The sequence below is a fragment of the Triticum urartu genome, chromosome 5, assembly GCF_003073215.2.
Source record: "Triticum urartu cultivar G1812 chromosome 5, Tu2.1, whole genome shotgun sequence".
NCBI lineage: Eukaryota > Viridiplantae > Streptophyta > Magnoliopsida > Poales > Poaceae > Triticum > Triticum urartu.
Window position 1 is genome coordinate 582,119,583 of NC_053026.1, and position 10,545 is coordinate 582,130,127.

A 10,545-nucleotide genomic window follows, 5' to 3' on the forward strand; every position below is an offset into this window, starting at 1 on the left:
CGCTACATGGATGCTATGGCCTTAGTTAGGCGGTATGGCAAGCCAGACATCTTCCTCACAATGACATGCAACCCAAACTGGGATGAGATTAGGAAGGAACTGTACCCTGGCCAGACACCTCAAGATCGTCCAGATCTCATCGTCCGTGTTTTCAGGGCGAAGTTGGAGTAACTCAAGAATAAGCTATTTAAAAAGGATATCTTGGGAAAGGTGAGGGCTTATGTGTATGTGGTGGAGTTCCAGAAGAGGGGCCTTCCTCATGCGCACTTCCTGCTCATCATGGAGGGCCGATACAAGCTCACTTGCCCCGAGCAGTATGATCGCCTTATCTCAGCCGAGCTCCCCAACAAGAAGAAGTACCCAGAACTGTACAAGTTGGTCGTGAAACATATGATGCATGGACCTTGCGGTGCTTTGAATTGTGAATGCCCTTGCACAAAGGGTCGTCCTTCTTGCAAGAATCACTATCCGCGACCTTTCAATGCGACTACCTTACAAGGCAAGGACTCCTACCCGCTATACAGACGACGTGAAGACGGATGTAAAGCAATGGTTCGAAAGGAATGGCTAGATAATAGGTGGGTCGTCCCATACAACCCACACCTCTTGCGCTACTTCAATTGTCACATCAATGTTGAGGCATGCGGAAGCATAAAGGCTGTTAAATACCTATTCAAGTAAATATACAAGGGCCATGATCGAGCGTCTATTGTTGTAAGTGAGGCTGACAAAAATGGAGACATAGATGAGATCAAACAGTATAGAGACGCTAGGTGGGTCACTCCTCCAGAAGCATTGTGGAGGATATATGGATTTGAATTGAGTAAGAACTCACCACCCGTGAAGCAGCTACAACTCCATCTACCAAACATGCACATGGTGTCATTCCAAGCGGCCCAAAATATTGAACGAGTAGTTAACTGTGAAGGTGTTGAGAAGTCGATGCTTACAGAGTACTTTGAGGCAAACAGGTTACATGAGGATGCTCGTTCTATCTTGTACAGGGACTTCCCTGAGTGGTACACCTAGCAGACAAGTAAGAACAATAAATATTGGAGAAGAAGGGTACGAGATACAGGTGGACAAATTGGAAGAATTGTGTCAGCTCATCCTGCCGAGGGGGAACGCTATTACCTGCGGGTCCTCCTAAACCATGTCACGGGTGCCACCTCTTATGAGGACCTAAGGACGGTTAATGGTGAGATCCTACCAACCTTTCGTGAAGCTGCCGAGATAAGGGGATTGATCGAAGGAGACAACACACTAGATGAGTCCCTCACTGAATCCACATTATATAAGATGCCATCATCTCTAAGGAGGCTCTTTGCAACGATACTGGTATTTTGTGAGCCAACCGATGTGCGTGGACTCTGGGAGAAGCACCTAGATGCAATGTCAGAAGACTATCGTCATAGCAATCCATCCAAAGTTGCAGTTGAGCAAATAGTTCTAATAGATATCAAGAATATGCTACAATCAATGGGCAAGGAGATAGAGTCATTCCCTCTTCCCGATATTCAGGAAGAATATGACACTTCCAATGGTGTGACAAGGGAGATCTTCGAGGAATCCTCCATAGAGCTCAACGTTGAGGACACATATCTATCAGATTCACTTAATTCAGATCAGAGGGCCGCATACGATGAAATTATGTGTGATGTTGATCGTGATGAGGGTGCTGCGTTCTTTGTGGATGGACCTGGAGGCACTGGAAAGACTTTTTTGTACATAGCACTGCTTGCAATGGTACGTGGGCAGAACAAGATTGCTATAGCGACAGCTACGTCCAGTGTTGCTGCTTCCATAATGCCCGGAGGGAGAACAGCTCATTCACGGTTCAAGATACCGCTAGGCATCGATGATGGTGGGTTTTGTAGCTTCACTAAACAGAGCGGGACTGCCAAGCTCCTACAGTCAGCTTCTCTCATTATTTGGGATGAGGCTTCCATGACAAAGAGACAGGCAGTCGAGGCGTTGGACAATAGTATGCGCGACGTGATGAGCCGACCAGACCTACCGTTCGGTGGGAAGACATTTGTGTTCGGTGGAGATTTCAGACAGGTCCTTCCTGTTGTCCGTAAGGGGTCTAGAGCTCAGATAATTAATTCATCGCTACGTAGGTCTTACCTTTGGGATTCCATGTGCCACCTTAAGTTGGTACACAATATGAGGGCACATAGTGACCCATGGTTTGCAGAGTATCTATTGCGCATTGGTGATGGTAAGGAGGAGACCAACAGAGATGGCGACGTCCTTCTTCCAGATGAGATATGTGTGTCATCAACTGGGAAGGACACTGACATTGATTCACTAATAGACAATACTTTTCCTAGCCTCGGTGCTAACACGTCAGACCCAGACTACATCACCTCCAGAGCAATCTTGTCGACACGGAATGATTGCGTGGATATGATTAATTTGAAGATGATCAGTCGATTCCAGGGAGATGAGATGGTGTACCATAGTTTTGATTGTGCGGTGGACGACCCTCATAACTACTATCCTTCTGAATATCTTAACACATTGACCCCTGATGGCCTACCCCCGCATGTGTTGAAGCTCAAGATTAACTGCCCTGTCATATTTCTCGGGAACATTGACCCTGCAAACGGACTTTGCAATGGCATGAGGCTGGTGATTCGAGGGTTCCAAAGGAATGTCATCGATGCAGAAATTGTCCTTGGCCAACATGCTGGAAAAAGGATCTTCTTGCCAAGGATCCCCCTTTGCCCCTCTGATGATGAGATGTTTCCTTTTCAGTTCAAGAGGAAACAATTTTCAATAAGGCTCAGCTTCGCCATGACGGTGAACAAGGCACAGGGGCAAACTATCCCGAATGTCGGTATTTACTTGCCCGAGCCGGTGTTCTCTCACGGGCAGTTATATGTTGCACTATCTAGATCCGCCGCTAGAAAGAACGTCAAGATTCTTGCCGTTCCTGATGCTGGTAATAAGAAAATTAACTCAGATGACAGCAAAAAGAAGAGTTCAACTTGCAGCAAAAACAAGAGCTCTGATAGTCCTGTTGGTACGTACACGAAGAACATTGTCTATAAAGAGATCCTTACATCATAGGTGAGAAATTTGGTAGTTATATTTCCACTCTATTTCTTTATTATCTATATGGCTATATTTTTATTTCACGATAAAATTAGATAATGAAATAGTTTTTATTTAAATTATCTGATATTTATTTTGTGCAGGTCACCTCGTCATATGGAGTCATTTGTGTTTAACTTGCATCTTGTTATCATGTGTTGCTGAGAGAAACCGGACCAGTGAACCGAAGTGTAAATTCTTGAGTGCATGAATACCAGAACTGAAGTGAAAATTATGCTTGTCTTTTGATATGTTTTCTCTCGAGTAGAGGAAGATGGTTCATGTCCAAGCAAATCACCTACCTGCTAGCTTCTTGACATCTCACTAATTCGAGATTTTATTCTCTTCACTCTTTTCTGATATGTAAAATCAAAATAATACTTTCAATGTAGTTGATGTATATACTTTTAATTTAAATATGAAGAATGCTATTTTTTGCAAGCTTACTTCAAATATTTCATGTGAAGTGGATAGTTATATGCTAAATGAAAAGAAATGTGTGTGCTCTTCTTAAATTCAACTCAGTACATATGTACGCTACTTCATCTCAACATTGAGTTAGATAATCCTCAACTAAATTTTGTCATTCAATTAGATGGACACGTCTAAAATTTGTACATGTATTATTGCCCGTGGCAACGCACGGGCATTTTACTAGTCTAAAGTAGATGTTTGTGCTACTACTTGGTTCTGTCCGGCTATTACCACTCATCTCTACTATGCACTGAAAACTGAATAATTGAATGTAAAGTATGGATGCTGTGTATGTGGACCCTGGGATCATGTGTTATAATTAAGTTTAAAGCACTAAGCAAAAGAAATCTTCTAGTAACCCTCAAGCATTGACTATTAAATATCTCCTGTTGGATATAGTTATGATGGGGCATATGGTACTTATTTTGGTTTGATTATTGTTGGTAATGCAATTGTTATGTTGGGCTATAGATAGAATGGAGAACTAAGAACACGCGTCGCCTCTAGCGCACGGGGGAAACCCTAACCGCGCCGCCAGGTGCCCCTCCCCAGTCCTCCCCCGCTTCGCCGCCGTCGGAGGGGCCACCGGCGAAGCCCGCGTGGTCCCCAGAGAAGGTGGCGGCGGGGCGTCCTCGTCGTTTCGCCATTGCCTCGCGCATCTCGCGGCGGCCGGTGGTGCGCGGCGGGTTTCCGCTGATGGATGGCGCCTGCTGCCAGGCGGCGTCCCTCATAGCGGCAGGGCTGCCCCTGAATGGCGCCTGGTGGTGGCCACTTGGCGGCGCGTGGGTGGGCCAGATCTGGGCTTTGGGTCTGTGTCCCTGTCGTGGCAGCGCTTGCCGTTGTCCTCGGCCATGGGGCGCGGCCCCCGACGCGCCTAGCGCCGGTGGTGCTGGCCAGGACGCACGCTGGCAGCGCCCTACTTCATCTCGCGTCGTCTCGCTGGCCAGTGGTGGTGGTCATCTTCTTCGTCAGAGAAGGCCGGCCAGAGGCTTGGTGATCGGATCTCGAGATCCATCATCTAGTCTCGGCTGCGAGTTGGGGAAACATGGTTGCCGGTGAAAACCGAGCCAACGGCAGGCGATGGCGGCGCTCTACGCCATTACCTTGATGGAGGCATCGTCGTGTAACTACTGTCGACCCACTCGTGCTGCTCCGGGGGAAACCCTAGGATCTGGTGTTCCAGATCGGACAATGGTGGTACTGCGGTGTCGTTTCTCTCTTGGAAGCATCATTTGTGGAGCAGCGTTGGAAGTCAGAGGCGGGAGGTGGAGCGGCTTCGTCTTGCCCGGAGCTTCGGTAGAGATGTCAAGTCATGCCTGACCGACAGGTGCTACGCTTTGCCATGCCTAGTCGACAGGTGGTACGCACGACAGATCTTCCAATGACTTCAAGTTGTGTCGGCTGGTGGTACTTGGCAGCATGGCGCTAAGGTGTAACAGTGGCGATCGCGACGTGCTCAGCTGTTTGCGTGCAGGGAGGAGGTGCCGTGGTGGCCTCGACGATAGCTAGACCGAGCAAGGTTGATGCATCAGTATAATTCTGAAGATGGAGCGGTGGCGGTTGGCGGCGGCGGCCTTTGAGAGCACGCGGACCAGTGTGTGCCCGAGACCCGGCAAGTGGCTAGGTTGGGGTCTCAGGTCTTAGATGTTAGGCTTGGTTGTGAGGTCTGTGGTATTAGGCCCGGACTATCAGCATTTCTTCATCAACTGGATAGGAGTAATGACAGATGTTGTCTAGTCGATGGCTTCAGACTTACTGTTGTATTTCTTTATAAGGTCTTTTATGAATAATTAATAAAGTGGTTGCATGCATCGTTCAGATGCAGAGGCCGGGGATCCTCCTCCATTTCTAAAAAAAAGTCGATTATACACACTTGTTATACTGTTGATGATTGTTCGGATTCAGTATTTGAAAAGTCGGTCTTAAAAGGGATTGTAGTGGAAACTGGTTTTTGTAGTTTTCTTTTAAGCCCAACTGTTGTGGTTCTGTTTTCTGCTAATGTGTTCTGAAAAGAAAGGGATTCTCTTGCTGGATAGCTTCTGAGTTAAATGATTCTCTTGAATATTTGATATTTAAACCATGGAAATGTGGGCTTGGGCCTCGTGGGTCTCTTAGCAATCCTACCAATGAGCCTACCTAGTGGTAGGTGACTCCATCACATAACATGTCAATACAGGATGCATGCCCGCTCTGTGGCTGCGAGGACTCGTGGCGGCACGCTCTATTGCCATGCACTATGTCAATGTGTGTTTGGGCATTGTCTGATGAAGCTCTTGTCTCGCGCATGACAGATAATATGAAGGAAAAATCCTATTTGACACTCTTTGAGTCAAATTGCCGGCGCTTCGCATAGGCGAGCGACCGAGCACCGACGCGGTTGGCCGGCCCAGTTTTTGAGCGTACAATCGCAACTAGCCAGCCGGTCATTTTTACTGGGTTTTCTGTTTTCTTTTGTTTTTTTTGTTTCTGTTTCTTTTTCCACCTTTTCTTTTGTTTTGTTTTTTCGTTTTCTGTTACTTTTTTTCCTTTTTCTTTTTCAAGGTTATTTTTTAAAACTAAGTTCATGTTTGAAAACTGTTCTTCAATTTAGAAAAATGTTCGAAATTTCAAAAATGGTCGTTTTTAAAAAATTGTTCATAAATTCGAAAAAAGTTCATGATTTTTGAAAAATGTTCTTGTTTTTGATAAAATGTTGCGAATGCTTTTGTTCAAAATTTTCAAACAATATTCGGATGTTAAAAAAATGTTTGTGATTTTTAAAAATGTTCTTGCTTCTAGAAAAGATAAAAATTCAAATACGATGATTTTTCCAAAAAAATAAAAAAAATCGCATACATTTTCAAAAAATGTTCGCTTATTCAAAAAAAATGTGTGTTCTTTAGATATAAGTTCGGAATATTTCTGCTCCAAAATTTCATAACTTACCAAAAAATGTTCCTGTTATCAAAAAATGTTCATGTTTTCATTTTTTGAAGCTTCAAAAATGTTCCCATGTAAAAAAGTGTTCAGAAATTTCAAAAAATTGTTCATGTTTGCAAATTTTAGTCGGGACTTTAAAATGTTCGCATTTGCCTAGTTTTGTTTTGGAATTTCAAAAAGTGTTCCCATTAAGAAAACTGTTCCTGATTTCGAAAAATGTTCATTATTTTCTTAAACATTTCAGTTTATGAAAAACTATTATGAAATTTGAAAGGTATTTGCGTTTGAGAAAATACTCGGTTTTTCTTTAAAAAATGCATTCAAAATTCCAAAAATAATTCGGAGCTGCCCTGTGGGTTGGTTCTTAAAGATTGACACTGCTATCTAAATGGAAACGCTCTCTCACTAGCTCAGCTGGTCGCAGATCCTAATCTGTAGCACGAGATCCCTGGTTTGATTCCCTGCAAAATTGATTTTTTTAGCTACAATAGTATGTACAAGTCCGCTTGCGGTACTGGGCCGGCCTAGTTGGAGGCCGCCTGTGCGAAGCGACCCAACACTTTTCCGTAGAGTGCGGCAACAGTAATACAAGTCCACTGGCGGTACTGGGCCGACCCAGTCGGAGGCCGCCTGTGCGAAGCGACAACACTTTGCCACAGAGTGCGGTATATAGGAGGTCCCTAATATGGAGCCTAGTGTGAGACCTTGGATGTTTGAGCTCTTTGATTCCTTGGATCATGCGAGCTTCACAAGGATGGCCGTCACCCTTTGACCCATATGGTATGCTAGAAGTAAAGCAATGTATGAATCCATCTTCCAAAGCTCACAACAGACAATCTCTTTTGTAAACAATTTCATTGCAGAGTTTGGGCAATCGGCAGTCAAGCAAGAGCGACAAGAAACAACCGCAGTACCATCTGCACAACCAAAACAGTGGCTAACGCCTCCTAGTGGTGCTGTGAAGGTGAACATAGATGGGGCTATAGCAAGATCTCATCATGGGGGAGCAGTTGCCGCTGTGTGTCGAGACCATTCTGGTCTATACCTAGAGTCCTCAACAGTGGTATTTCACGGAATCATTGACCCTCTGATTTTGGAGACATACGCTTGCCGAGAAGCTTTAGCACTGGCTGATGACCTAGCTATCCAAAATATATGCGTGGCCTCGCACTGCCAAGGGGTGGTGAACGATATCAACAACGGGACAGGACGTCCCAATGCAGCAATAGTACATAAAATAATGAATCATTGTAATAGTTTTATCTCTTGTTCTTTCATCCATGAGCTTAGAAACTTTAATTTTGAGGCTCATAATCTTGCCAAGTTCGCTTGTAATCTAGGGATAGGTAGACATGTTTGGTTGGACAATCCTCATGACCCAAACCATGCACCTATCACTGGTGCACGTCGGTGCTATACAAACGATTTTAACCCCTTTCCGCGACGGCATTTGCAACCGTCACCTAGTGAGTGTGGACGATAGGGGCGTCCTTCCCACACGACCCAGAAACCGTCGGGGATATGCCCTTCTGGCACACCAGCTCGACAAAATGAGGTCTTGTACGACCGGCGAGCGCTCAAATACGGAAATACATACAGTAGAGCTAAAAAATACAATTATACAGGCGAAATTGTTTCTGGTCGCAAGTACATTCCACACAATTAGTCCCTGTGAAACGTTTTCGTTCGTATGTACATCCCACACAGTTGCTGCAGGGAAAACATTTCCGTTCACAGGTACATCACACACAATTTTTCTAATTAAATCGTTTGTGTTATTGAATGTATCACATACGGTTCGTAGAAGAAACTGTGTGGCAAAGGCTGTCCATCACACATAATTTTTATGTGATAAATGTTTGCGCAAGGTGGCCTAACGCAAACAGTTTTCAAGAGAAAGTCGTGTGTAATTGTTCATTGATCCAATGCGGTTTTTTCTAGAAACTATGTGCGTTGCCTGAGGTCATCGCCCACGGTATTTTTTCAATAACCGTTTGCAATAACAAAACCCAATTAGCAGGCTAATTCGTCATTAGCAAGCTGATTGCCCTATTATTAATAATCCATTTATTAATCTAATTGACATTCATATTAAGCACATAATATATTTCATTTTCATATTAAGGAAACAGAATTTCATAATTGAAATACATCAAAGTACAACATGGTATAGCTTCAGCACTCAGCTACCCCATTGCACAACTACACCAGTACCAAGTTTCACATGTAACATGTAGAACCTTTTAAAATTAGCATCATAGACGGTATATAGACAGATGCATCTCATCTGGAAAACTGCTGAAGCAGAAAGCGAATATTGAGCCTTCATTCATGTTGAAGGTCCTTGCAACTTTAGGCCAATGCCTGTGCATGATTGACCGTTCGTCCTTCGTCCTCTTCAGGAACACTTCAATATTGAATCATGGGTGTTGTATGAAAACATTCCTCGCCTCCTGACCATAGAGGTGGTTTGAGAGGTAATCATCAGTGAACTGCTTTGGAAAGGCCTGAAAATAAGGATGTGCATAAATATCTTCTCTATATTGGAAATGGGGAAAATGAATAAAAAAAGGCAAGGTATAATAGTTAGTACCATCTTGTAGTGAACTGATGTCTTCTTCATTGTGCAGACAAAGATCTTGTTATTTTTTGTCGCTAGTTTATTTATCTTAACAATCTTTCTGAGTTTCTTAATTTGATTGATATTCATGGATAACCCATTTTCCCATATGCAAAAAGGGTCGAGCAGTGGGTCAAAACCTCTGACAACAGGACCTACATGTGCAAGACCAAATTGTTAAAAACCAAAATATTAGAATGGTTCCTGCAATTACACAATAATGTGCTATTAGACAACGGGCCATGCACGTGTTAACCTCGATTGTAAACCTCAGTGCTTCCCATTGTTTCCCTGCAACACATATAAGGTGGTTAGTCATCAGGTTAAGTAGGGTTCACATGCTATCAGTAAATATGTTGATAAAAAATAAGCAGATTGCAGATTCATTAGATTAATTCAAGCCACATGGAAAATTCATTTATCCAAACCAAGCATTATTAAGAACTAGGAAATATAGCACTTGTATATGTTTCTCATGTATTATTAAGTGCAGCCAAATTCAATTTATTCCTCACATGCACAACAATACAAAATTCTACCCACGACAATTGGTCATCTCATTGCATAATTGAACCAAGCAGTTAACTAAACACCACAACAAATGAATGAAACATTAACTGAGTACCACATTGCATAATATAACATATTCTTAATAGAAAATCAGACAGTTAACCAAACAGTTAACTACAGCCAATTGTAGCTATTGTATTTGTTTCTCATGTATTTACTACAGCCAAAATCAATTTATTCCTCACATGGTATAAATAATAGAATACACCCACAACTATTGAACATCACATTCCAGAATTAAACAAACAGTTAACTAACCACCACAACACAAATGAACCAAATGTTAACTGAGCACCACATTGCACAATGTATAACCAAACCAAGCATGCTTGACAACTTGGAAATATAACAATTGTATTCGTTTCTCATGTATTTTGTAAAGATAAATTTGATTTATTTCTCACATGGAAGACAATACAAAATTGCAGTCTGAAGAATTGAACATCACATTTGCAAAATTGAACCAAACAGTTAACCGAAGACGACAACTAATTAACAAAACAGTTAATAAGTGAGCATCACACTGCACCACATATAAAACATATACACTAAAGCAACATATTGCATAGTAAAATTAGATAGCACAATTCACTAGAATTTGTGAAGGAAAGGCAGGAGCAGCGCACGCAACGGGTAAACCGAACATGTTTAACCGGCGTAGCTAGCGAATGACAAGGTGCTCCTCCAAGATCTGGGGGTCGGCACGAATGGTAGCCATTGCGGCCTCATCCGTGCGTGCGGCCGCGATTTGCCTCTCCGCTGCCAAATGCTCCTTGAGATCCTGACTATACTGCGTGCACCATGGCTTAGAAAGGCGCTTATTTGGTGGAAGGGTCGGTGATTTGGATGGAAGGTGTCACGCT